At 38.8% G+C, this 26,890-nt stretch overlaps 1 protein-coding gene and 1 long non-coding RNA gene across 6 annotated transcripts in view; both read right to left on the reverse strand.

Annotated features, from left to right (window-relative positions):
* The window catches only part of Fas3 (fasciclin 3), a 381,776-nt gene that overhangs the window by 271,670 nt on the left and 83,216 nt on the right, over positions 1-26,890 (reverse strand). The window lies entirely within an intron of this gene.
* The window catches only part of LOC105661926 (uncharacterized), a 159,140-nt gene that overhangs the window by 119,201 nt on the left and 13,049 nt on the right, over positions 1-26,890 (reverse strand). The window contains exon 2 of the long non-coding RNA XR_013038650.1: positions 24,252-24,299. This is a non-coding gene — a long non-coding RNA (uncharacterized LOC105661926). The remainder of the gene's footprint in view (positions 1-24,251; positions 24,300-26,890) is intronic.

The raw sequence follows: 26,890 nt of genomic DNA on the forward strand, positions 1-26,890 counted from the left end.
ACGTCTCCTCGACACTTCCCATGGAAGGCAAAGACTTGTTCGCGAGTGGTTGATTTCGTCAGGCCGATATCGACGGGTTCGCGTGATCGACTCGAAACGGAGAAAACAGTTTCGTGAGCGCTAATGGATTAAGGCGGAAAACGCAGTTAAGCCGAAACCAATCCCTTATCCTTCATCTCGTAAGTGTATTGCGGTCGTGCTGCGACTAGGGCGCCATTGTGAAATATCTTCCTTTATTTTTTATCCGGCTTTTTCACGAACGGAGCACGTATTCGGATCCTCCAAATTTCCTACCATCGTTTCATGTCCTTGGGCTGCATCAGCCCTTTGTTTGACATTTATCTTGGAGGCTGTTTGAACTGTTCGATTTCGTCGCAATTCTCTGCATTTAATTCAGATAAATTAACGCACTTCAGGTTTCTACTTTATCGAGGGAACTTTTGTAGTAGCTATTTTGTAAGGAACTACTTTATAATTTTATTCAGGTAGTTTGTTTGTGTCACTCGAAATGTAGAATCAAACATAATACTTAGATAATTTAAACATTGCAGTGGACTTAAAGTTTTGTTGTTATACTTTCACTTTCTTTTTTATCGATGGAACTATTAATTCCTTGCACTATGAATTGTCAGATATGTCAATCAAAACTAACTCACAGCTACAACCTTTTCACAACAATAACCCTTTGCACTCTATTTTCAAAGTTGTTGTGTGTGATCAGCAACAGTATGACCTCCAGAGTACAAAGAGTTAAAACAGACAAAGAATGTTTAAATTTTATATTTAATATTATTCGATCGTTGTCTGTGAAAATTATACTTTAACTTGAACTTCTAATTGTCCATTGAAGTTCGAATAATCACAGCTCAATTACAAATGTATCAGACTCGTCAAAAGTAGTACAAGAGATTTATGCAGACAATATTTATTAATGTTCCCAATGATATTTATGAAGTGTATTACTTAACAGGTGATGATTAGCGAATACCAAAATGAGGGGAAGAATTCATCCGCAGGATTAACGAGGAGTAATGAAAAATTAAGGACTCGCAGACGACTCTTATCTCGAGCTTTTACATCCTTTTCTTCGATCGGAGCCATTGAACTTGCCTTTTATGCGCGTAACAATGCAGCGAAGTCTGCGTTGATCGATGGTCGCCGCGATATCATAATGACTAGAAACAACACAGGTAATTATTTTTGCTTCGTTGTCATTTTCTTAGATAAATACCGTTCGTGCATCCACGTCGCCACTAATCAACTAACCTGACACTGTTATCTCGCAATTTAACGAACTAAATTGTTTAGGGAAATTTTGAGTACATTTTTTCAATGATCTTTCGCAATTTTAATTAAAAACTACATAAAAGAAAAATTTTACCTCACAAAGTTTATTAAAAAATATACCGAAGTTCAAAACAAAAATTTTCAATATTACAGCAACTGATAGGAATTTTTATATTTCCTCTTAGTAACTTTTTACAATTTTGTAAAACTATGATAATTATACAAATATTATATTTACGGAACTCCTCTTTTCCTTTTCAATATCTGCCGAACCAATTTATGTTTGTAAGTTAAAGTTAGCAAATATGTTGAATATCAAAGTTTTAATGAGAATTATTCGAAGCGACTGTCTGTCCCAGAGTTACGGAATCTCTTCGTGTGTCGTTAGGTTTTCAACAAGTTTCCAAATTTCCTGCACCCTGTTAGTATGCACCATCAATCATTCCGTGTTCATGACAAACGTGAAGTTCCGAAAGAAACGAGCGTTAGATACACGTATCGCGAGTCGAATCAACGTTGACAGTACGGGAGTTAAATTGTCGTGTTAGAAGGGACCAGGTGTCCAAATTTAACGTCCCTTCCGTAACGATCCATTTCCATCAAGTTGCTCCTTTAATACCTACAGCTCCGCCCAGGAGGGTAAGAAGTAGCTAGAGGAAAAAAGAATTAATAAATTCCGGCTCCAACGATGCGTAACGACTGCCAACCCTCTTCCGGGCTATATTGCAGCTTTTAGATGCAGCTCCGCTATGTGCGGTCAACAATTTGTCAGGAAAATGTGGATTTAACAGAAATTACCTTCCTTTTATGACTTTTTAGATCATAGAATACCTAATCATCTTTGGTATCAACGATTATTGGCTGACTATAATCGTCTTTAAAACACTGTGAACATCTGGTTAGGATATATTCAAGTAATCGTTAATATATTCCAGTTTTAATATACAAGTTATTTTTAATATATAATCAAGTTGTCTTTAATCAAGTGAAATTTAATTATACTTCATATTCAGTAATTATACCTAGTCATTGTTCGTGCATGGTACACATGTGGTGTCATGTTATTACAGTCATGTGTAGAGTGCTACGAACATTTGATATTGGGTAACCATACCTAGTCATCAGTAGTGTGTAATGCATATTTGATGTTATGTTATTATTGTCATTTTTAATATACGGTTAATATGTGACGGTATGCTGTAATAGTCGACTTTAATATGCAATCAACATTTGATATCTAGTATCCACAATTAATGTGAATACATATACACTGAATGTTTGAAATGTATGATCAAACACAAATCACCTAGAATAAAAAAAGAACAATTTTCAATATCGAGAAATCTTTCAACCAGACTAAATAAATGTCTAAATACTCGAAACCTTCAAATAACATCCACATTCGTCAAAACTAAGAAAACGTTATCGTTTCAATTTCACTCGTAACAAGGGTATCCAAACAACCAAAAGGTCCATCCAAAACGACGGCATCAAACACTCGTTAGCATATTCATCGACCAAAGACATCGATGGTACCCCACGATGGTCCCTTTTCGTAAGTGCAGGAAAATAAGTGTAGCAGAGATAGCGAGAACGACTTTCTGTTTCCTAACAGAGATTGAGTCACTTCGGTGGTACGTATACGTCATGAAAATTCAATAGACAACGTCCCCTTGCATATGTCCGGATGGTGAACAGAAGAGAGAGAGACGGTCAAACGAGAACAGAGGGGCGAGAAAGAAAAAAGAAAGCGTGAAACGAAGAGGGAAGGAGAGAAAAATCCGTCGGAGATGCAATAACGGCGCCATGGGGCGCTTATCCTGGGGATCTTTGTAGCTCGTGCGAGGCTTGCCCTTTGTGCGCCCCTGCCCCTTATCGTGATCGACGACCTCTTGCCCGCCGAGCTCGAAACCAACCCCCAAAAAGCCATTTCTACATACTCTCCTGTGGGACCGTCGAAAAGGCGCGCCCGAATGGTCATGCGTAATAGCTTCATCCCTGTCTATGAAACTGGCCCTTGGGACATTTCTATCGCAACGACATCGAAAATAGAATTCCACGGTACAACGTTATTCCTTACGCATTACTGCTAATTAATGTGATCCCGCACGGAGTACTTTGAGCAAGGAAAATTAAAATCGCTTCAATTTTATTAAAGTGGCACGAAGCGTTATACTTCATAGAGATAAAATCTGATATCTATAACAACTAATTTGCATAGAAATTTCATAGAGACAGAGAAAACATCAAGAAATGTTCGAGTACGCAAATTTTTAATCCGAGAACGGAGGAAGCAATCAGTTCCCTCGCGAGCACAGTTCATCAGAGGGATAAGCAGAGACGAAATTTCGCTGTGCAAATTCATCAGTTTCTTCGATCGCAGAAATGTTCTTTCGCCCGACACTGGCCGTGGCGCGGAAAGAAAACGTAGAATTTCCGAGTTATCACGCTTTTATCAAGCACCTCTCGACCGAGTTTGATTAAAATCCGAAGCCCGGGAATGCTTTTCTCCGGTCTCTTCGGTACAGGTTGCGTGCATCACACGAATACTTTGTGCACCCCCGTGCATGTGGCTTATCGTACGTGAAATTACGGCGCATTTAAAGTCCCGCATTCACGACAAATGTGAATATGGGCTCTCGTGACAGGTTTGCTCTGCGATATTTCCGCATTAACGATGCACGTCATACACCTGCTTTTCGTTCAACTTCTCTTGATTCCTGTCTCTCTGTCTCTGCTTCTCTCTGCCCAAACGAATCGCGCATACCCGTGATACTCCCTTTTCGAGTGACACGCGGAATTTGAAAAAAAAAGAAAAAACGAACACGCACTTTTCAATCAGAGAAATGCTAGTAACGAAGATACTAACGATGATACCGCGGCTCGATAATGCTAACTGTAATTAAAAACTGTAATTTCGTTACCGTTCCAACGATTCTGGAGGGAACGAGCAACGAAAAAAAAGAAATGGCGAACGTACATGAAAGAGAACCCACTCGGCGTGGAATCATTAAGAATATTACTACGCGGGAAAAATAACGGATGGCCATTCGATGTGTACGGTGTCCCCCGTTCGAGGAACTGGACTTTCATAAAATATGCAAGTGAACCGGCACGCGTTTCCATTTTCTCTCGTTTTTCCACGAGTTGGGTGCAAATGGTGAGGGTTTGTTAGACGGCACTTAGTCACGGAGGGAAACAACAGTCAACCAATGAATTTTTTAACGGTATTCTTTCAACATTCTTGATAAGACGTAGAATTTCAATACCAGGGACATTTGATAGCAAACTATACCGTAAATTGTTTACACGCGAACCTTTGAAATTGTGTAATTTGTAACTTGAAAAACTTCATTTTAAACATAAAATTTCCAAACTCCGTGCAATCTTAACATAAAATTATAAAATATCATTTATGATCAGATTGAAGTTTTTTAAAAATGACTACGTAAACTTTTCTTAAGTGTGTCATGAAAACTTCAACTTGGTTGAAAAACATCGTATCGACAATTACTTCGTATAAAGCGCAGTAAAATGACTAATGGGCTATAATTTTATATCAGACATTAATGAAAGTAGTCTATGGTCAGTTTCAAAGAACATTAAACTTGGGACTGATAGAATAAGTGCCACTTTGCCACAGCTTTATGTCGTTAAATCGTACGAAACATCTATACTGTAACTAACATCAATTATAAGTTCACGTTGCAAATTACATAGACACTGAGGGGTCATTAAATCTTTGTATAAAAATAAAATTCACGTGGTAGTAAACGAGGTTACTGTAAACAGCAAATGTTAGGGTAAATATGCCAACTAAGATAAAAAAGAGACTCGATGGAGAAAAGGAAGTTTGAACATTCAGAATCGTAAAAGCTTAGAGATTTCGAAGTTTAATAAAATAAGAAGTTTGATAAAAAATTTTAAAGTTTGAATACATCTCGTTCAAAGAACATCGCACTCGAGTGTACGTCATTGCCTTTCAGATTTATCGATTCGAAAGTACGGACCCCAATCATCCCAACATCCCCAAAAAATAACGAAGCAGAGAATTCAGTGATAATCGCAACAGAAGGACTAAAGCCGCGAGACGACGCATCAGCCGGGGCAGCACCCTTCAATTACCGGGCCACGTAGAAAGATAGGATCACGGCTAACAACGTAAAATCATGCTAATTGAAACGAATTCGTATACAAGCCGAAACGCATAATCAACTAGAATGGCGATTAATACTCTTTGCGTCGGGTTGACAATGCTCGCGGCAGATCTCGCAGAAAAGACAAATAACCAGCTGTCCGTGAAGCCATACATATGGCGGACCTAAATCAATGCACTATACGCGTTACGCGTATCGGATGGATCGTCCAATGAGATACGTCCACATGCACGCTCGCTCGGCCATCCAACGGGAATCCGGTTATCTGTCCGTGTCCTGATTGGGCCTATCAGCCAGGCACAGCAGCGTCATTCACCATTTCGTATGCCAGCCAGCCAGTTCTTTGATCTTTCGCGATTTCAATCCAGTTACACGCTCGCCTGTGTTGCCCTGTCCTGACCCCATGTCCCTTAACCGAACCACCTTTCTCCCTTCGCGTTCACCCCGCGTGCTCTTCTTCCCTTTTTTCGTGCGCAGGATGGTCGATGACACTATTCGTGTTTACACCGACGAGACTCACGTAGCGGGGACGAGTTTATTCACTCGTTCGACGAATTCGACGCGGATCGCGGATGACTGAGCAACGGTCTCGTCGAGTGATTCGCCACGGTGCTCGAGGTGCTTATGCGCGAACACCGAAAGCCACCGGCTGCTTCTCGAGGATCTGTTAACGGAACGATAGGAGAGGGTATCTTATGTCATCGAACGAGTTTATGCAAACTTGCTGCGAGTTTATTTTATTCGAAGTACTTCCGCTTGAACTTGGAGGCATGCATGTAACTCTAGTAGCCTTGGCAGTAAGTAATCGAATTTTTGCGTTTCTTACTTTACACTGGAGCTGTTGTTGGAAAACATTATTTCTTTCCTTTCTTCTTTTTCTAACGATTTGGTACAAAGAAACGTAAGAAGTTGACTACCCAGTGGCAGTGCTACTAGCACAGGTTACTGGCACAGTGTAGCCCCTTATTACAAGAAGAATTGTTCGAATGAAATGAACTGCTTAGGAATTTGCTCATTTTCTAATTAGGCAAATGATTTGATCGGTACAGCAACGATTTCGAAATGCATATAGAAAGTCTGGCATGATTTGATAACGTGAAAGTACTGCATAGTAGTGTTTACGAAGTCGACACGGTCTGATTGAAAGTATTGCAAAAAATGCTTATGATATATGGATTTAAAATTCTAAACAGGGCGAAATCGAGTGCACAAATACTTCATTGTTCGTGTTGTTAAATGAACGATTGACAATTAGGAAAAATTTAACTTACGTTAGAGAAGAAATTAATTTTGTAATCTGTAGAATTTTATGCAGTTTGATAATATACGAATGCGGTCCAATTTTGGGTTTGAAAATTTATAGAGAAGATTGTATAAACGTCTCACCGATATTCTTAATATAGATTAGTTGGAACAGAGTGAATCAATCACTTTAAGATATAAATAATACTGTCTCTCAATGAATACCTTAACCGTGGAAACATGAATGATTTAAGAATATTGATGAAATGTCGATATAATTGTTTTCAGTGAATATCACTTTTCGAAAGGAAATGTCTAATCCTGTAACTATAGGAACAGAGGGATTAGAATAGGATTTTCTCTTTACAGAGTTAAGTATTATTAGACGCTAACAGTTTTAGTAACCTGCTCCCTATTAGATATCCTAGTTACATTAATAGTAACCCAAGAAAACTAATAGATATCGTTTAGTTCATTCGCTATATTTACTTCGATTGTTTCATTTCTAAAACTCCATTCAAATAGCTCTTCACTCGCATAAAATTAAAATGGGCATGTATTAAGGGTACCGAAAAGTAATCAAAATTTTGTTTGCTGGCGAAAAGTATTTATTTATTAAAGAAATCTTAAATCAACAAAATAATTTCCATCACTTTTTAATGCTTTTTGCCAGCCTAAAAGCAATTGTTCCCTTCTTAAAAAAAGTCCTTCGATTTTTCATAGAAAAACTTTGAAATCATAGAAGAAATTTTGATTACTTTTCGGTACCCCTAATATTTATATTTTAACATTTCTATCACATTAACATAGACGTCAAGACTGAATGAAGTATATAAATGAAGTACTTTAACGAACTGTGGATGGTTGGAAAAAAGCATAGGTGATCTTTCAAGATAAACAAGAGTGCAAACGAAAGCGTAAAGGGAGCGAAATGCAATGAATTCTCGTAACAATAACCATGAAGAGAGCGAACTATTCACAACGACGCGAATTGTGTAGATACTATATCTGTCGGGAACAACCGCGACGAATGGACACGCGTTCGAACGCGATAAGATTCGAAGTGTGAAGAGTGGAGCAGATTTCCTGACGCATCTAGCACAACCCTCTGCTTTGTAATTGCCGTGACGATACGTACACGTGCTTCGTAGTATCGGTACACACGAAATCACGGACCTCCCGGTTACGTTCGACATCATGTTTTCGCGGTGTCTGCTCTGTTTCATCCAGTTAAAAGGTTCGATATTTGGTTACTGGACGCGTCATCCGGCACGGTAGCACACGTTCGCTTTCGCTCGGCCACGCATTCAAATTAGTTTGTTTACGAACGAACCCGGCATTCATCAAACCCGTTTTTTCGCGACGAGTAAATACTCGTATTACGTTTATCCACTGCAATTTTCTCGCATAAAATCCGATTTTTTATTTCACCTGCGATAAATGTTTGCCGAAAATACAGATAAATTTACAATAATTTGTTGACCTTATCCACAGATCTGGAAATTTTTTAATAACCGTGATTAAAACATATCATGTCATTCGCATTCGCTTTTTGAATGGTTTCCCTTCAAAATGAATTCAATCTATTTTTTAAATGATATTTTTGAATACACAATATATACACATATGAATAAATAATTTATACGTATGAATATACAATATATACATATACATATGAATAAACTATGTATACATATAAGAATATACAATACATACATACATAGGATATGCATACGCACATGCAGACATACATACATACATATATGCATACACACATGCATACATACATACATACATGTATGTGTTATAGAAAAATTTGATTTGCTCTCGTCAATGGTTCTGGGGTAAGTGCCAAGAGGTCAAACTTAGTCCTCTTACCAGAAGGCATCCTCGCCTTCCCCACTCCGTGGCCAGATCCTTGAGGAACAATGTCCTATTCATTCCGGCAACGCAACGTCGGGCTGCTTGCCTTTCCCAATTTTCCTCATTCAAACAAATAAGTCTGCAACATCCGATTGCCATGTGACTTCAAGTCACTGGCAATCGTCTGTCGCCCTAGCTGTCCGTTTACAACCATTCACTCGTCCAGACCTCGCACAGTTCATCCCGATCATAAATCGTACGAAAGCAAAATAGCGGCGGGCTAATTGCCTTTGACGACCCTCAAAAATACGTTGGCGCTAACATATGCATACACACATGCATACATACATACATGCATGCACACATGTGTGTACATCATGTATGATATACTGTGCATACACACATGTGTGTACATCATGTATGATATACTGTGCATACACATGTATGATATACACATATATAAATAAACAATATACTCATTTTATACAGAGATTTTCCCTAATCTTCTGACAGAACTGATTTTGAATAAAACTTTGTTAAAATCCATTTTACGTAAATGTAAAATAATAATGGTGACTGCGACAACTGTTATAATTGAACGTACTTCTGCTTATAGTTCTCGTTTGCGGCGGATTTAAAAATTGTTTATCGTAACAATTTGCCGCTTCGTAAAATAAATATAATGAAGTTCGCATGGTGAGCAACATAGGTGTAGTTGATCACAAAGTTTACCGCAGAAATAGCAAATTAACGCTGGGGAATCTGCGAATTCAGCATGGCCAAACGTTCCATGAGGTGTACCGTGAAACACGAAATTGCCAGAATAAATTGAAACGGGTCACGCTGTTTCGCGACTAAAATGCTGATAAATTTATACAATTTCAACTATTTCCTTGACAAACGTGCTCGTTGATCATTGTCCGAAAACACGAACAGCGTACATCTGTGTTTGTTTTTTTAACGCCGGATTACGACAGAAATGCGGCGGAATTAATCCTGTTCACGGAATGATCACATTTTAACTTAAATTCCGTATGAAATTTGTAATATTGAGTGGGGACAAAGAATTATTAGGTTCGTGCAAAATTAATTTCCCTTTGCGTTATTTCGAATATGTTTTTAAATAAACCTCTGTGTGCGTTGAAATACCGTTTTAAAGTTAATTAACATTAATGGTTTTGTTTTCAGCGTTTATTCTTGTGCACCTTAAAATGTCAAATTATATTCAGACGGAAGAATAGCAAATTCTATGATCTCAAAATAAACTTTATTCTACCCTGATACATACTTTAAGTTATAGAAACTATTCTTGTAACAATCTAATACGTACGATATTTTAATTAACTATTATTGTCAACAGTAAAATTAAAAAATCGATTTTTAGTGAGAGTAATCGATGAAAAGGTAACCGTAACGCGCGAAACGCGAAAAATCATGCAGAGTTTCATCGAACTCTTGAGACCTCGTTCAAAAGTTGAAACTCGAGGTGCAGCGAATTTGGCAAGGTTCCATAACCGATATGCGAGAAGAGATCGTTATCCAATCCCGCGTGCGTACTGATCCCCATGGGTAATAAAACACTCGTGTACGCGGCTAGAACGTTTTCCATGAGGCCCCAAACAACGAAGGATGCGCCTTTTGATTTTTCCACCCCTCGGTGCTACTTATCGAGGATCTACCATACGAAATAGGCTATTTATGGTCAAAAAGGGTGGGCAGATTTTCTGACCCTCTTCTCCCCTTGCTTATCCCGAGATTCTCGCTTCTCTCGCGTTGTACCCTTCGCTGCGGAAGATCATCCTCTCCAGCAATAAATCACAGCGCTTCCGTGAGAAGCTTCGTCTGAAACGCGCCTCGAAATCGCTTGGACCTTTACGGCGATAAAACGTGATGGCACGGTCCAGATTAGACTAGATTTTTGATCTGTTGTCTGATTCTCGGCTGACGTATCGATCGTGGTGTGAAAGCGGAGGTAAAATACTTCGATTTTCTTATATTTCGAAGGTACAGTGTGAAAAGCAACGGTACTCATCGAAGTTAAGTTGTTCGCACCTAAAGTTAGAAATGAGGTACTTGAGCATTGGAAAATATAACGATGATCGATAAAAGGTAGATAATTTAAAAATTTCTTCAATTTTATGAACTACAAATTTAAAATTTTGTACAAGAAATTTTTGCAATACAAGTATGACTGCAATTTTTACATAATGAACTACAATGGATCATTTCGACATCAGATTGATCAACTTGCAGTACACGATGTTACATTTATGTATATACTTATACATGTCTATGTAAATGTCTACATAGATACATGTAGGCAAGTGAATTCTCTTGATCAAAAACTCATTCAATCATTCATACAATTATCGAAAAAGCAATCACACATTAAAAGGTGAATATACATAAAAATAATCATGAAGAGTCAACGTCATTTTAAACGAAGTACAAAGAGTAACAATTTCTGATGCTATCGATGTCGAATTATCGATACCATTCCAAAATTAGCAATAACATCTCGAAAGCAATTTGGTTCGACAGAAACCGCTGAAGCGGCAAACAATCTACTCAGCTCGCATTTGCAATGACACTTCATCAAAAGTGCTTCAGCGCGCGCTTCGACGCTCGCGGCGTTAATCCATTTTTCGAGGTCCGAATTCTTACGGTCGTTCAGTTTGTAATAACGTATCTCTGGGGTCGATCGTCAGGAAAGTAGAGCGACAATCGAGTGGTCTCGATTGTGGCGCGAAAGTGTTTTCGCAGCCGAGTAGAAAAAGCTCGTTGAGATAGAAGAACCTAATCCGACTGGCAAAAGGATGGTGAGGAATATCCACGTCGAAATCCGGCCTCGACTTCATCGAGGGCCACTCAAACGTCAGAACGGTTCTTATTTGCAATTCTTTCGAGGGGCGAGAGAGTCGACACCCCGCGATGATCCTCGCACCCCTTGCAGCCGTCGCGAGCCTCCCTCGGATGCGATTCATCCCCTAACCGAGCTAATAAGCAACCCTAAAGAGACGTCGACCGGCAACTGTGACATGTATATACCGACGCGGGACGCCGGAGGGCAATTTGCATTCATATTCGGCATGGTAATTAGGGAGAGGGCATAATAATCTTGATACTCGGACGGTGCACCGTGTACCCGAACGGATTCAGTATAATCGGCCTCTGACTTTAATAATAACGCTGCGGCCTGCGACCCGGTCAGAAGGGAGAAGCGACCGACCACCCTTCGTCGCGTGTTTCAACCCTTCGAGCGATTCATTATTTGGAACTTACTAAACCGCACTCCAATAGTTGGCCTACTCGTGTATCGATTCGCTCGCGTTATTTGAATTGCTAATACGCGATTTGTCGTCGAAAGATGCGACTAAATTACTGGATTAACGAACGTAAAATCATAAATGCCTTTACAAAGAAATTTCGCAATAGAAATTTGACGACGGGAATTTTATGATCTGGAAGTTGAGGACTTAAGAGTTTGGAGATCTAGAAATTTATACATAAGGAATCTTCAAGATTTAGAAATATGGATATGATGCAAAACGTTAACGAGAAAGTCCTTTGAATTCTTAATTTGAAAGCTATTGAAACTCATTTGCAACTGCAAGTAAAACGTGTAACGACACAAGATGACAATTAAAAACATCAAATAGGGAATGTACAACACAATACAGTAGTTAGTTAATAGTTATGGGTGAACACGATACAGCGTCGTTTACTAGCAAAACAAACGTACACCATTTTGTAAACACCGAAGCAAAGTGTCGAAAAAGAAAAGCAAAGCACGATGTCGGCAATATTCGCTGTTATTTTCACGTCGCTCGCGACTCGATCTTAACAGCCGACAACGATGTAACGCGAGGAGAATTTCAATAGCGGGAATGCGTTCAAAGAGTTAACCGGCTGCAAGCGGAAACGAGAATCGTGTTCCATTTATGTGAGTTCCGTGCTGACAAAATCCACGATCGCGTTCTCGTTTTGTAAACGACCGTTTCGTTCGACTCCAAAAAATATTCCATGAAAATTCGTCACCGTGAAAAATAGATTCGTCCGGTTCTGATTGATATTTTTGATAGCACGCTCCCACGATTTCCGAGCATTTCCCGCGAGTAAAGGAACAAAAATACAACGCTCCTGTAACGAGCGTAGCTGCGAACGAACACGACCTCGACGAAACTGGAATTCGTATTCCAATAAAACGGCCGACGACAGCGGGACTCGTCGAACCGTTGCGAAGGAAAATCGTCGAAACGACAAAACTCCGTTTTTTAACCGAGAAATTCGTGGTCCCACGAGCGAAACAAGCTTCAACGAGATTACCAACCGGTTAATAACTGTTCCCGATCGATTCATACCGAAGGAAAGATCGACCGATGAAAAATGTCGTCGTAACGACGAGCAGGTCCACGCCCCGTGGCATACGGACGTCAGGAACGATTTAGGGCGAAGCTATGGGGTGAAGTCAAATAGAAACCCCGTTGCGTCGAAATACGACATTGGGACATCCCAATGCCACGCAAGGGAAGAAACGGGTCACGAGTCTTCGCGTAGGGTGCGACCAAGTGGTCGGACAATTTGCCTCGTGTATCCACCAAAAGCAAATATACCATAAATTACGTTTACAAGTGTTTTACGCTGGGGACCCATTCACTGTTTCCTAAAAAATTGTCCTATAATCGGTGACGCATCGCGGGAAGCTTTGTATAGAAACCATTACATCAGCAAATGTTACATGATCTTTCGCTAACGTTTGCGAAATTGTGAAATACACATATAACACTTTTGACATCAATTTGTAAATGTGCCTCAATTCCTATGAATTTTTTAGAGACTCTTTGAAATACTGAACTTTTACTTTAATTCTATTTATTGTCTGCAGAATCAAGAATAGTTAGATGACAAATATGCTTCGAATTTAAATTTCATTCATCTTAGCACAACAGTCATTAGTCCTGATTGACGAACTACCAGTATAAGTTAAGAGGTTAAATAATTCTCAAATTAATATATGATTACATTAAAAGTTAAAATCAGAAGAAAACAACTATGTCTTCATAAATGACCTTGTTATTAAGAAACAACGAAAATGCAAGATATTCAACTATTATAACCACGCCCAACGCCGACATTTGCAGAGTCAAGATGTCGTGCAACTACAAGAAGGGTGTATATCTTTGGGGGAACGACGCCCGGTGACATTATGTATCACTTAAATATCCTCCCGACGACAAATAGCCTGACTCATGGGATTTTATTAGGCCACCGTGAGCACATTCTATCACGAAATAATGGGTCCTGCCGAGCTTGACGCCCAAGCGTACAGGGTATCGCGCTCAGGATATACACACGACCGATCGTACATACATAATACGTCTATGTATTATCCAGCGTATGTGTACACGCTCGCATTTGCCTGCTCTGCAAGCGAATCGAGAGACTTCGTCCGGGAATACGTCGGGATTTGGCCATTAACAGCCGAGGGAGACCGAGAGGCGAATGAATTAGTTAAGATGTCGTTTTTTCCACGATGAGTTCAGCCACAGTCTGATTTACCGCCAGCACAAGCGAGCAAACTCTACCCCGTTGGTAATCGGAAGACTGGGAAAGAACACCGGAAATGACTGCTTTTGTGCGCCACTCGCGAATACGAATTATGGGTCGCTGGCAGAAATTGGAGAACGTTTGTCGTTTCCGTGCTCCGAGTAAGCGTTCCTGCGATTCTTTGTTACGTTAACGGCAGTTTTGCTCGTTATGTTCCTGTCGATGCGCTTTTTCCCTTCAATGACGAGATAAGTGTGCGAACAAAAATATTGATAAGGCCTATGAGACTGGTTACCTGACACATTGGTCACTGTTGAGTTTATGATTGTAATCTGGAGCACATAGTCTTGGATAACGTTGCAAGAGGGGGATGAACTGCAGAGTGAGCTATATCTTGTAAATTTGACCACTTTAAAAAATAAAAAAAATGTTATATTCCACAACTTGAATATTTGAAACTTTATAACCGGTATTTGAACGTTTTTAAATTCGCAAAATTAAAAATATGGAAACTTGAATCTAACGAAAGGATTTGAATCAGAAAAATATTTTAAGAGAATTAAAGATTAACGTCGCTATCGACCCATGGAAATAATGTCAATTTCTGTGACTCCGTTTTTCCCAAATATTTTACAAAAATACACGAACACGGTACAAATACATCCGATGTGTTTCGAATACGAAAAGAAAGGAAACTACGACAGCATTGTTCGGAATGCGTCGCGACGCCTGACAGCGCGTTTAAATCTCCTTTCATTCAGTCACGATTCTATACATTTCTTGCGTGACAAAGCTCGCGAAATAGCGAAGCCGAAGTGAAACGAACGTCATTGAAGATTTTTCCTGTTGCCTTTCATCGTCTCCGGACTACCTCTCGACGTCCTCGTGGAACGATATCGTTCAAGAAGGCCGTTATGGCTAACCAACAACCCCGAACAACCTTCTTAACGCTTCCTGCGATGATCATAAATTTCTATTAACGAGTTCCCCTTTATCCCGACCCTTGTGTCGCGGAGACAACGGGTTTCTGCGGAATAAATTCCAAACTTTCTGCTCGCCGGCGAAACCGTTTCTCGGGCACCATAAATATACGACTTAACAGCAACAATATGCGCGCATGAGAACAGTTTTTAGGTCACGTTTATTCTTACATCTTCCCGTCACTGCGAAGACATTATTCATTTTACTTAGAAAACTTTCGTACGCGATAACGATATACTCGGCATCGTAAGAATCATTGGTTAAAAGGTTGCATTACGACTCTTATATTTTTTCAAACTTGGTACTTATAATTAATTGTTCGAGTACTCTTTTTGCGGTAAGAAACATTTATTTACTAGAAATAAAAATTTTATACTGCTGTGCTGATTTATACCTGTTCTTGTGATATTGTTATTATTATTTATGTGCCATAAATGCTCGATCATAAGAGTTGTTTAAAACTTATTCTACAATCACTACGTAGTAATACTTGATTATCATAACTTTTATTACCAAAAATTAAGAAATTGAAATTCCTCCCTGCAGAAACTTGAAATTCCTAAATTTAAAGCTTCTTAAATTCAAAATAACTCAACTTGAAAAATAAAAATGTCTAAATTTGTAAGCCTGGAAGATTTTAAACTAAATCACTAACTGAAATCCATAAACAATTCTACCAAATTCCGAATAAAAGCTTTCTCCCTAACAGTATGATTCATACAAAAATTCGTTCCGGAATTTCACGATCGCTATCTATTCGTCTATACGGATTGAACCAGAACGGATGCGTTTACGAAGGTTTGTGGCGAGTAACATTTTACCAAAACGCTAACAATAGGCCGGGTAACGGTATCGCCGAATACAAAGCATTCACTGAGAAAAACAAGACCTAGTAATAATTCAACGAGGCTGATATACTTTCGACGCGAACCGAACGCAACGATCCTGCATGGGTCATTAAAAACCCATACACGCTGTGTAAGCATGGCCGCAGATGGTCGAACTTTCGTTGAAAACGTGAAGTCATTCCAAAGTTGCAGTTAACTTTTAGAACTACTTTACTTTTCAATGTATTGGCAACGGTGTTACATACTGCTACATTTGAGTAAATAAACAACATGCAAGAATATGTACTTGAGCATGTACTTGAAATAATCAAGCTTCTGTTTATATCTAAAATATTTTCACGAATAACATTGAAGTTACATGTATAATAATCTTGGAACTTTATTACATGCATTCCTGAAACTACATAATTTAGTTATCAGTTATTTCCCTCGTCAGTATCTTGATTTCCTTCCTTCGTTATAATCCCGTAAAATATTTATGAAGATACTTATTTTTGAGCGGTCAAAGCGCTTTAACCCCTTAATAAGATCATGCTAACAAGGTAATTACGCTTATTTTCTCTCCTCCGGCTAGAAGTTTATTCTGCAATAAATATTAGCCTTTGATTAACTCGTGGCTGCCGGTATGAATATTTATACGCTTCGATGTCGACTTGACAGGCTGATCGTATTTTCGAGCGGGACCGTGGAGATAAGTAAGCGCAACGTTGCTTCATCGGTCAATTTCCGGGAGTGTCGCAAAAAAGTCCAACTCCATCTTGGCTCGCGTCCACGTAGGAAATCGTGCAAACGGACGAATCTTAGCTGCAGGTCCTGCTGGACTTCGCAGTAGAAAGTAACGAGAGCGTGGAATCGGAAGAAAACGTTCGCAGCCGGTGTTCGTACAAATATGGGATCCTGATTTTCCATCCGCGAATATTCCGGGAGTCGCGCCTGCGTTCTATTTTTCCAACGTTGGCAAAAAGATGTTCGGACAGGTGCTCGGAGAGAGGAATTTCTCGGATCTGTCCACTACGTTAACGCGGCGAGCAAATATTTTTAAAACAAAGTGCAGGTCGAAAAACAAACGTATCGCGCGGCGTTCCATCTCGTCAGGGGCCTTCGATCGGTTCAACAATATTTTTTTTTCGCTCCCGCTCCGCTTCGTCGCTGAAATCGCCATTTTTTTCTTCCTTGTATCTCGCTGTTCGTGTTCGATACCGATTCCGCTTTTTCTTCCGCTTTCCCACGCGTCCGTCTAACGGTCTGTTTTTACAGCTCGATGCTGTACATCTCGATATCGAGAATCGCTCAAAATCCGAATATTACGAGGCCGTGAAACACGCGGCCAGTATAATACTTCGCGTTTGCGAAATTATGCTTCCCCACGAGTTCTTATCCATATTTGCCGTGCGCAAACCATCAAGCGAATTACACTATCCCGGTGGATGAAGCCACTCCAAAAACCACACACATTACAAAACGTCTCGATTAAATATTTGCCCTGGAAACGGTTGGTCCGGTCGGTCTCCAAGGCACCGGCATGAAGTTACATTACCGTCTTCACCTTGCGCCACCAACCCCCTCTAACGCGACGTATGCCTTAATGAGAATTCGCCCACACTCGCACCCCATCCCCGCGTCTCGACGACACCGGTTAATTACTTTAATCGTTCGTTAACATGCTGTAAAATATGCCGGCGCAAGAAATCTGAAGCTACCCTCGTGAAAAGTGAAGGGCAACAACCTTTTGCTAAAAAGGCAACTTCAAACCTCCTTCACATATTATTTTTACTACCAACAACTCAAAGATATCCCATGAATTTTTCATTCATTCGTAGTTAAAAATAAAAATTCAGTAGATAAATAAATTTTCAGATAAAAATACAGTACTGAAAATTTACAAGTAATAAGAAAACTACAATAACACGTAAATTGATAATTGTCGAGGAAATTCGATTGTACAGTTATTGTTCGACACCATTATAAATCTTATAGTACTTTACTACCTTGTCGGAAGTTTGAAGACGTTTTCGATGAAACGTTTAACTTCAATTACCTGAAGCCGACGAAACGATTGGAAAAATCGTAAACTTTTTATCGCAGAACTGGGAATACGTAGGATCATAAAGAGAGGAAAGATGGCCCGTGTATTTTCATTAGCGATGAAATGGGAAAATGAAATATAACGATACCTACGTGAATCGTTTGTTCAATTTTATCTTGACACACGAACACGTTACTGAATTTAGAAATTGTATTATTTCCTTGCCACGATCTCTAGTTCATAACGGCACCTAAGCTTTCCATAAATTATTAACCGTCTTATGTTGATTACGGACATTAAACTCGACATGGCTAATAAGAAGTTTTGAAAGAAAAGTCTATATAAGAGTATTCCCACGAAGTAAGTAAATTATGCATTATTCCGGGAAATTATGGTTCAGAGGAAGCGAACTGCAATTTTTAATGTAATCGCGTCTTTCAGCGCGAGGCTTTTTTCGGTACTCGAAATCCGATCAATTCTGCGCGAATATCAAAGAGAATAAATAAATCAGTGAAACGTGAAATATAAATGTTTTAAAGTGAAAACGTTGATACAATTTTATACCGTTCAATAGCATAAACGTGTCACGTCCCGTTATATCTATTTTAGATTTTCATACAACAAGCTCTTCAGAAATTATTAATTATAATCGGATCCCGATTGAAACGGTTCGATCTTTCACGTATTTTATTTATGTCCGAATTTTTGTTCGAATGTTTTATTCGTTCTTTCGGAAATCGTGATCTCGTTTTATTAATAAACTTTCCACGACGTCGAACCGTTTCCATTTTGGATCTTCATAATCCGAATCTTTTGAATTTTGCACCATTCAATTCGACGCTCGAAACTTTTGCTTCGTCGCACGTTCACTCACCGGGTGCATTAAAAAATTTATTATAGCCGTACGTAATGCGACCTCAATGCCTTCGTGAATAATAATGAGGTACTTACCCCAACTTACGAAAGTAAATTTAAAATTAACACTCAAGAGACGTATTCGCGCGTAGCATGTAGGTCACGAGTTTTAATGTTACGTTCAGCCTTTTAACCATAAAAAAAGATTTTAAAAATGTGTATCCTCTGCATTGCTGTACCAAATTATTGCTAAAAGCTTTCGTATAATATAGATAGAAACTGATATTACTGCGAAGTATCTATGAATTTATGAACACATAGAATGTCTGAAATACAATTATATCACACTTTGACCCACATATGAATTCATGTATAATTAGAAATTAGTTTTGTCTAACTAGAAGTAAGATTAATAGGTAAAATTAAAATTCTCAAAGTCTACGAGAACAATAGATGAAATTTATTAACAGAAATATGTAACCCTCGTAAGCAGCGTGTACTGCTGCAGTGCAATTTCATTACAATGTAGCTCAGAAAATGTAGAAATTATTCTACAACGAGATATCTCTACAACATGAAATAGAAAGTTTGGAAATTTTCCTGCAAAACAGTACTTCTGCAATTAATTTGCAATACTATATATGTACTGATAATTCATCAATATTTAGTTACTTAACAGAAATCGTAAAAGCTCCACTTATCGAGAAGCTTATAAAAATTTATGAATCTTTAACAGACTTTTAAATTCTAAGAGTGTAAATGCTGACATCAGTGTGAATGTAGCAATATAATATGATATAAATTTTCAGAATTAAAAATTTAAATTATCAATTTTATTCTTCTTTTAATTATTGCAATTTATTAAATTAGTAATGTAATTAACTGATAACTCCAACAGCGATTTAACGCGTTAAAAAGGGTGTAATAACTGTTTCATTTCGGCAGAGATTAAATTTTTCAAAATTTTATACATATTAATCGACGTAGCCAGCAGTTTCGTACGAATTTTAATATTTAGTGCATTTACGTATACCATTAATTTTTCCCGTTGCAAAATCAGTAAATTCGCTACGAGAGGAAAAGGAGAGACAGAAGAGGAAAAAAGAGAGAGCAGGATTACATTTTCCATTAGCGGTCGAGGCGAGCTTTCTTCGGACTTGTCGCGTTGGCACTCGTGCTGATTATCAACCTGTTCTGGACAGGAGCTTTTTTTCCCCTCGTTTTACCTCATTTCCCATTCCTTTATACGACGAATCACGTGCACGTAATAATAAAGCAGCAAGCCTGCGCGACATCTCGCTAATGTACACTGTCTCTCCTTTTTTCTTTCTTTTTTCATTTTCAATTTACTATCGAAGAGTAATTTTGTAGAGCTGGCGATTTATGGTATCCGCGATAACACTAGGTGACACCTAGCTAAGAAACAGAGTGTAATTTCATACTGTTTTCCAGTTAATTACTGTATCAATATTCTTTAATAAACACATTTAATACACTTCTACTTGGCTAAAGTTTATGTTGCAAATATTATTTTTTTACTAAATTCACAAACAGAAGGTGTATGAGAAACATCTGAAATATCACTTTAAAATATTTGAACAAGACAGAGTCTGAAAATTTTACTACTTGAAATGAACCAAAACAATACAAAATAATAAAATACATTAATCTCCCCTATTTAATCTTTGCAATTTCTGAAAATCGACAGTAAAATAAGACAGAAGATAAGGAAGTTATTCAACAGGAATTAACGAAACAATAGCTGGAGAAGTAAAATTGAAGTTGAGATTCAGCCGGTAGCAATATGTGAAAGCATCCTTCACCGTAGTACCGTGTACGTTGTAAGATAAAACAACTGCCGTCGTAATAAATTAATGCTCGTGTTTTTTTAAATTACACTATCATTCATCCACCATCAGAAATTCTCGTATTTCAGCAAAGTTTGCACGAACTGTACGTTGATGAAAGCCATAGATTCGCAAGTTCATTTCCTCGCGTGATACGCTGCCACGAGTTCGCTCTCATCTCTCTTCCAGCCTTTCACGGAATTTCCTTCGTCCTGCGAAAGGATACACGGAAATCGTTAGTGAAATACCGAATGTTTACGAGTGGGAATAAACTTGATCCGAGGTAGCTAGCTTGAGCCAGGCAATTAAAGATAGAGGCACGCGGACCAGCCGCGAAGAAAACAGCAAGTTGATTTTAATCGGAGAACACGTGGTCATGATTTCTCTTCAAGCTGTTTCCCTTTGTTCCACGAACTCGCCGACCAGACATTGTAGCAGATAATTCTCATAAGTTTCGCCGAAAATTGTTTGTTCGCCACCTTCTTCTTCAGAACGTCGCGTCTTATCTGCAGTTTCTTCAAACTTCGACGTTGTTTTGCAAACTGTACAATCCGCGATATCGTCAAGCTAATTTAAATATTCGTCAGGAAGCCGAGAAAGGAAGAGACGAGCAAATGACGACTGAAACTGAATATTTCAGTCGAATCCACGTTTCGAACCCCCCCATTTGTGGAACGCTGAATAACAAGGCTACGTCGTGGAGCACAAAGAGGAAGAAAATGATGCTTCGTTCGTTGTTTTTAATGAGATACCGGAGAAATTATTATTTCCTGTTTGTTTCTGCTGTTTGGAAATTTCGATGGAATCTTTAGCTTTTTTTTCAAAGAGAAAGGAGACCGAGGGTTCCACACTAAGTTTGAATTTCTAAAGTTTTCCGGCTTTGATTACATTCGTAAATGTCTCAATTTGCGAATGTGAAAAGTTCCCTTAGGGAATGCTCTCTCGGTGCATTTACAGACGCAATATCAAAAAATCTGCAGTTATGAAATAACGATAGAACGAGGAGGGAATGTTTCAACGTGATTGAAATATTTGTTTCCAATTTTTCTGTAGCGTTGGCAATTTTCGACAAATTTTTCCAGTAGCGCGGAATAAAAGCGGAGAACACGCGTGTTTCTGGGAACAGTTTTAAATTTAATCTACGGAAAAGGTATGGCTTACGGACATTAAAGAGGAGAATTTTCGCGATTCCCTGGACAGAATCGAGCACTTAACCGTGTACACGCGAATCTGTCGCGTGGAAAAATATCACCGACAGGCGTTACACTCGGCAGGATAGGAATTCCTACGGGACATCGCGTTTCCCCCTAGTCAAAAATTCAAAATACAGATCCGACTCGTACCTCTGCGATCGAACCGGCTACACGCGAGTAAATGGGCGGCATCGTTCCTGTCGACAAAATGGAGGGTATCGAGGATCACGTGTTCCGCGTTGGAATCGAACCTCGGGTTCGCCTATTCGTAACACGAGCGAACGGAAAGAATTCGATGCCTTCTAATGCCAAGCAATGAGTACCATTGCTAAGTCTCTACTTCTCTCGATCGCTTCATCTATTACGAATCGCGATGAAACTTTCATTCGCCGGGCGTCGACAACGCTCTTTTATTGAACACGCTTCAACGATCAATCGAGAAATTTCGCTAGACGTCGGTTCCTTTCTAATCCAATTAGCTCTTCCTCTTATTTCGTTCCCTTTCGAATTCGTACATAGCGTGATTCCTTCGTCTACTTTTCTGTGCGATTTAACCCCCTCTGAGAGGGTGAAATCGAAATGACTCATACTCTCTTTACGGAGAAACATTTTGGTGCATGCAAAGTTTTAATCCTCTTCAAAGGATGTCTCAAAGAAACTCGGTACGTAAAAGTAATTTAGAGAAGCATGTATGTTCGTACGACATATTTATCTAACCGTTAAGGAGTATCTTAAGGGGTTCTTTTCATTTGACATGTCTACATTCTTTAAAAATTTGGTGAGTCAACTAAAATCTAATATGTCACACATTTAACTACATGAACACATACATATATACATACAAATACATATATGTATATGTATACGTAAAAAAGCATAAAGTGTATATCAACCTTAAAAAACCTCAAGGACCATCTTAAAAAAAATAAAATAGAAGAATCAAGGAATCAAATTTCAATTGTTCAAGATTTATTACGAAAGCTATTAAATATTTTGATGTATTACTTTTTGCGTTTTCGTTATGTTATAAAATATTTAACCCACCATAAATTGAAGACGTAATAATAAAAAGTGATACACGTAATGTACGCGTATTCAAATTTGTTGTGAGCATCGCGTGAGAACAGAGATTAGTCCATTTGCAATAAATCACCATTAAAATGCTTTAGCCGTGATTCGTATCTGGGTGATACATGAATGACTAAACGATCTCCGCACCTCGTCACGAGTAACACTTTTTTCCTGATTATAAATGGACATATTTAATAGAAATATTAAACAGATGTATCAAATATTACGGAAACAATAGTCCAAAATTAATGGAACACATGTATCGTGACATCAATTGTACCAAGCTAATAGGAAGATTAATGAAAATCTGAATAAATGAAAACGGGAACGGAGGTGTATTTACTCAATTGTTTCGCAGTTGCTCCAAAATGGAATTGAATTGCGTTACTTTTAAAATGTGTGTGCAATGTGTTAATTGAAATCTTCGAAAGTTCAAATTCGAATTGAGGGTGTTCGAATGATTCATTAGGAGACATCTTCCGTTGAACACGAAACATCCAACGAGATACCTCAATCAAGAGACCCTACAGCCCCAAACAGCTTACTTATCGTTCGGTAGAACGAGCAGACAGCGGTCTCTGCTCTTTTATTGCTGCTCGGTTGAGTGGCCAGCAAGAAATGAAATTAGCCCCGTTTGATCTGTAACCGTGGAATCTTTCGTCGGTTCGAGCATACAGGAGCGTATCTTCCATTACAGAAGCTTTGGGTGCAGCAAGTGGCCGCGGGGGTTCCGTCTGCAAACTCCTGCCAGACGTAGATCTCGTCACGAGGGGGTTGAAAAGCCCCGAGGGTGAAGTGAAAGCGAACCTCTTTCTCTCTCTATCTTCCTCGCTTAGTTGCTTCACGTGTTATGTAAATACATATGTGTTCTCGGAACGAAGGGATGCACCCGTGCCTCCTTAACGAATATTACCAAAGTTCCGAGGGCGAATGTTGCCGGAGGAGCAGCACACTGTGTGCCGGTTCTACGGTCAGGATTCATGATCCACGTGATTCGCTGTGTGAGCATGCACTTGACACAGGGAACTGCTCATTCGTGACTACGTCGCTGGTATTCGTCTTCAGAACTGATTCTGAGTGGATAAATTGCGGGGACGGAGGTTTCAACTGCGTTTGGGAATGCGATGCTTTTTTAATATCGCTCTCGGCTAACTTGCAACGATACATGCATGGGGGGATGTGCATTTGTAGGGAGGTGTTCATGTAATTTTTATTTCGATAGTTTTGTTATAAAAATTCTTAATAATTCTAAATAATAAATTTAGTATAAATACAAATATTATTCAGAAGAAATTGCCAATAATTGACAATAAATTTCTATTATTTTTACTCACTGTTTCATGAAATTCATCTCGATCCCCCAAGACAGTTATAATATGTACCTGCAACAGAAAAAGTTGAACTATTAACATACAGTTCTTTACTAATTAAATATTACTTCAAATTTGTATGTCCTTTCATTACATTTAAGCAACGATTCAAAATATTCACATTATGCTTATATTTTAATGACGTTAATGATTAATAAATTTTAATGCCTCAAGTCTCACAAATGAGTTCTTGTTGAATGTTCAGTGTACCTAATAGACGTGTAAGTGTAATTAAGTGTAGATTTCGAAAATGTTTCTAACGAACATTGTAGTTATTTGATCGAGCATAGAAACGTATTCGCGTCAGACTTTTTTAATCTCGAAAATAGAGATTCTCCATCGTCTGGCAAACGTTGATTCCATAGGGCCATATTGTTACACGCTGCACAGGCTGCTTCGTGAATAGTGCCAGAATCAGTGTATAGCCGGTGACAGAATAAAGCGACAAGATATATATGCCGATGCGCAAGTGCGCATTGTACACAATGCAGTACTTGAATCTTTGAGTGCATTCGTGCACAAGCGTATCGTCACAACAGCTCCTGGCATCAAAAGCGATGCTTGATCTTTTGATTTCACCGACTGTGAAGTGGATGCAGCTGATTATGTTACATAAAACATAGCGCTACGTGTACATACTCTAGCCATTATACTAATTATAAGTTAAAACTAATACGCTACTTCAAACACTACTCTGTTGCATTTAGAAGCGAGTTCGAAACGAGTTGTTAACGAGCGCAATTTGATGGCGTAAAAGGAGAGCAAAATTCTAGACATACAAATTCTACGGATTAAAACAGAGCAAAATTTGATGACATTAGAGGAGAGTAAAATGTGAAGACACAAAAGGAGAGCACGATTTGAAAACATTGAAGTAAATCAAACTTGTATGACATAGAAGCAGAGCAAAATTTGAAGACATTAAAAGAGGACAAAATTTGAAGACATTAAAGTAGAGTATAATTTGAAAATGTTAAAAGAGAGCAAAGTTTGAAGACATCAAATGAGAACAAAATTTGAAGACATTAAAAGAAGACAAAATTTGAAGACATTAAAGTAGACCAAAATTGCATGACATAGAAGTAGACCAAAATTGCATGGCATAGAAATAGACCAAATTTGCACGACATAGAAGTAAACCAAAATTGTATGGCATGGAAGCAGAGCAAAATTTGTGAACATTAAAGCAGAGCAAAATTTGCCACCATTAAAGGAGAACAACATTTGATGACATCAGAAGCGATGTTTTATATCATCGAATATCTGTATGTATTTTATATACTATATATATCATACCTCTTCTATATAATGTAAAATCTACATACTAAAAATAGTAACAAACGCAGAAAACTTTTTATAAAACCTGAAGTTTAAAAAGACTCACCACAAGTGTCGCACGAAACTAAATGCTTTAATATCGTCAAATCATGTCAGACTTTCGAAGTTTCCATCAGATACGCAAAAGCGTAATAATTCTTCTTAAGTGAGTGAAAATTAAATTTTTAGGTTATTTTTTAACAGAAAACTCTGGATCTAAACTGTACGTTCCAACCCCTGAAGTCTCCGATCTCGCCATAACACGTTACTCCCGGAAAAAAGTAACCCTGATTTACGCGAGACTCGCACGCACGTTTCGCTGTTATCTTGGGTACGCACAGACCCCAGTCACGCGCCTTACAAACCGTGCGTTATCACCACTATCGTAGCCGGTCACGTGGCGATTCGGAGCCATTGTCATGGTTTACGTGCCCCGAGACGATTGCTCGAGCTACATTCTGAGAGATTCCGTCAGGTCTCGATCGCACCCTCGGCGATTTTAATGGACTCCGTGTAATTGCACGCGTTTAAAATACCCTACTGAATTTTCCGATGAAAAGCTATTTGAGAAATATATGTGGATATTGCCAATGGTCCATGGATCTCGGTCTAATTGTGAACTTGATCATTTGTGGAGCTGGATTTAGCAAAAGGTACCTTTGGGACTTTGAGAACCTTTTTGAAAAAGTCAACAGTACTGTAGTGACCTACACTCATCTTAAGAATCTTGAAGTAATAAGAACTCGTGCTGAAATCCACGATATTTATAGCAAGTAAACTTATCGAGAATCTTGTGCTTAATCGTAAATTAGAAATCTCCCTGATCCAAGCTGTATAATCGCATCTAAAACACCAGCCACGTCACAGACCTAATTGCATCGCGTTTCTTACGATCGCGTGAAAGTAGTACGGCAAACACTGGAATACGGGAATCATATTAAGCAAGCACTTTCACGCGAATCATTTAGAGTATTACTTGATTTTGCGAAAAGTTAACCAACGAGAACCACGCAATGATCCGTGCGAATCCACGATAGTTGCCTTCTGAAAACTTCTAATCTATGCCGGTCGATTAACAAGCAATTATAGATTTATCGTTCCCGGAGGAAGAGAAAGCGATCAGTGTGGATGCTGATAACACGAACGCGGTTAATTACGAGCTCTCTCTTTCGTTTCCTCTGTTCTCCCGGCCTCTGTAGCATCGAATGCACACGTTTTACCATATTCGCTGACGGAAACTTCGTTAACACTCCTCCCCATCGATGCGGCTGTTATTCAATTTGTAT

The sequence above is a fragment of the Megachile rotundata genome, chromosome 1, assembly GCF_050947335.1.
Source record: "Megachile rotundata isolate GNS110a chromosome 1, iyMegRotu1, whole genome shotgun sequence".
Classification (NCBI taxonomy): Eukaryota; Metazoa; Arthropoda; class Insecta; order Hymenoptera; family Megachilidae; genus Megachile; species Megachile rotundata.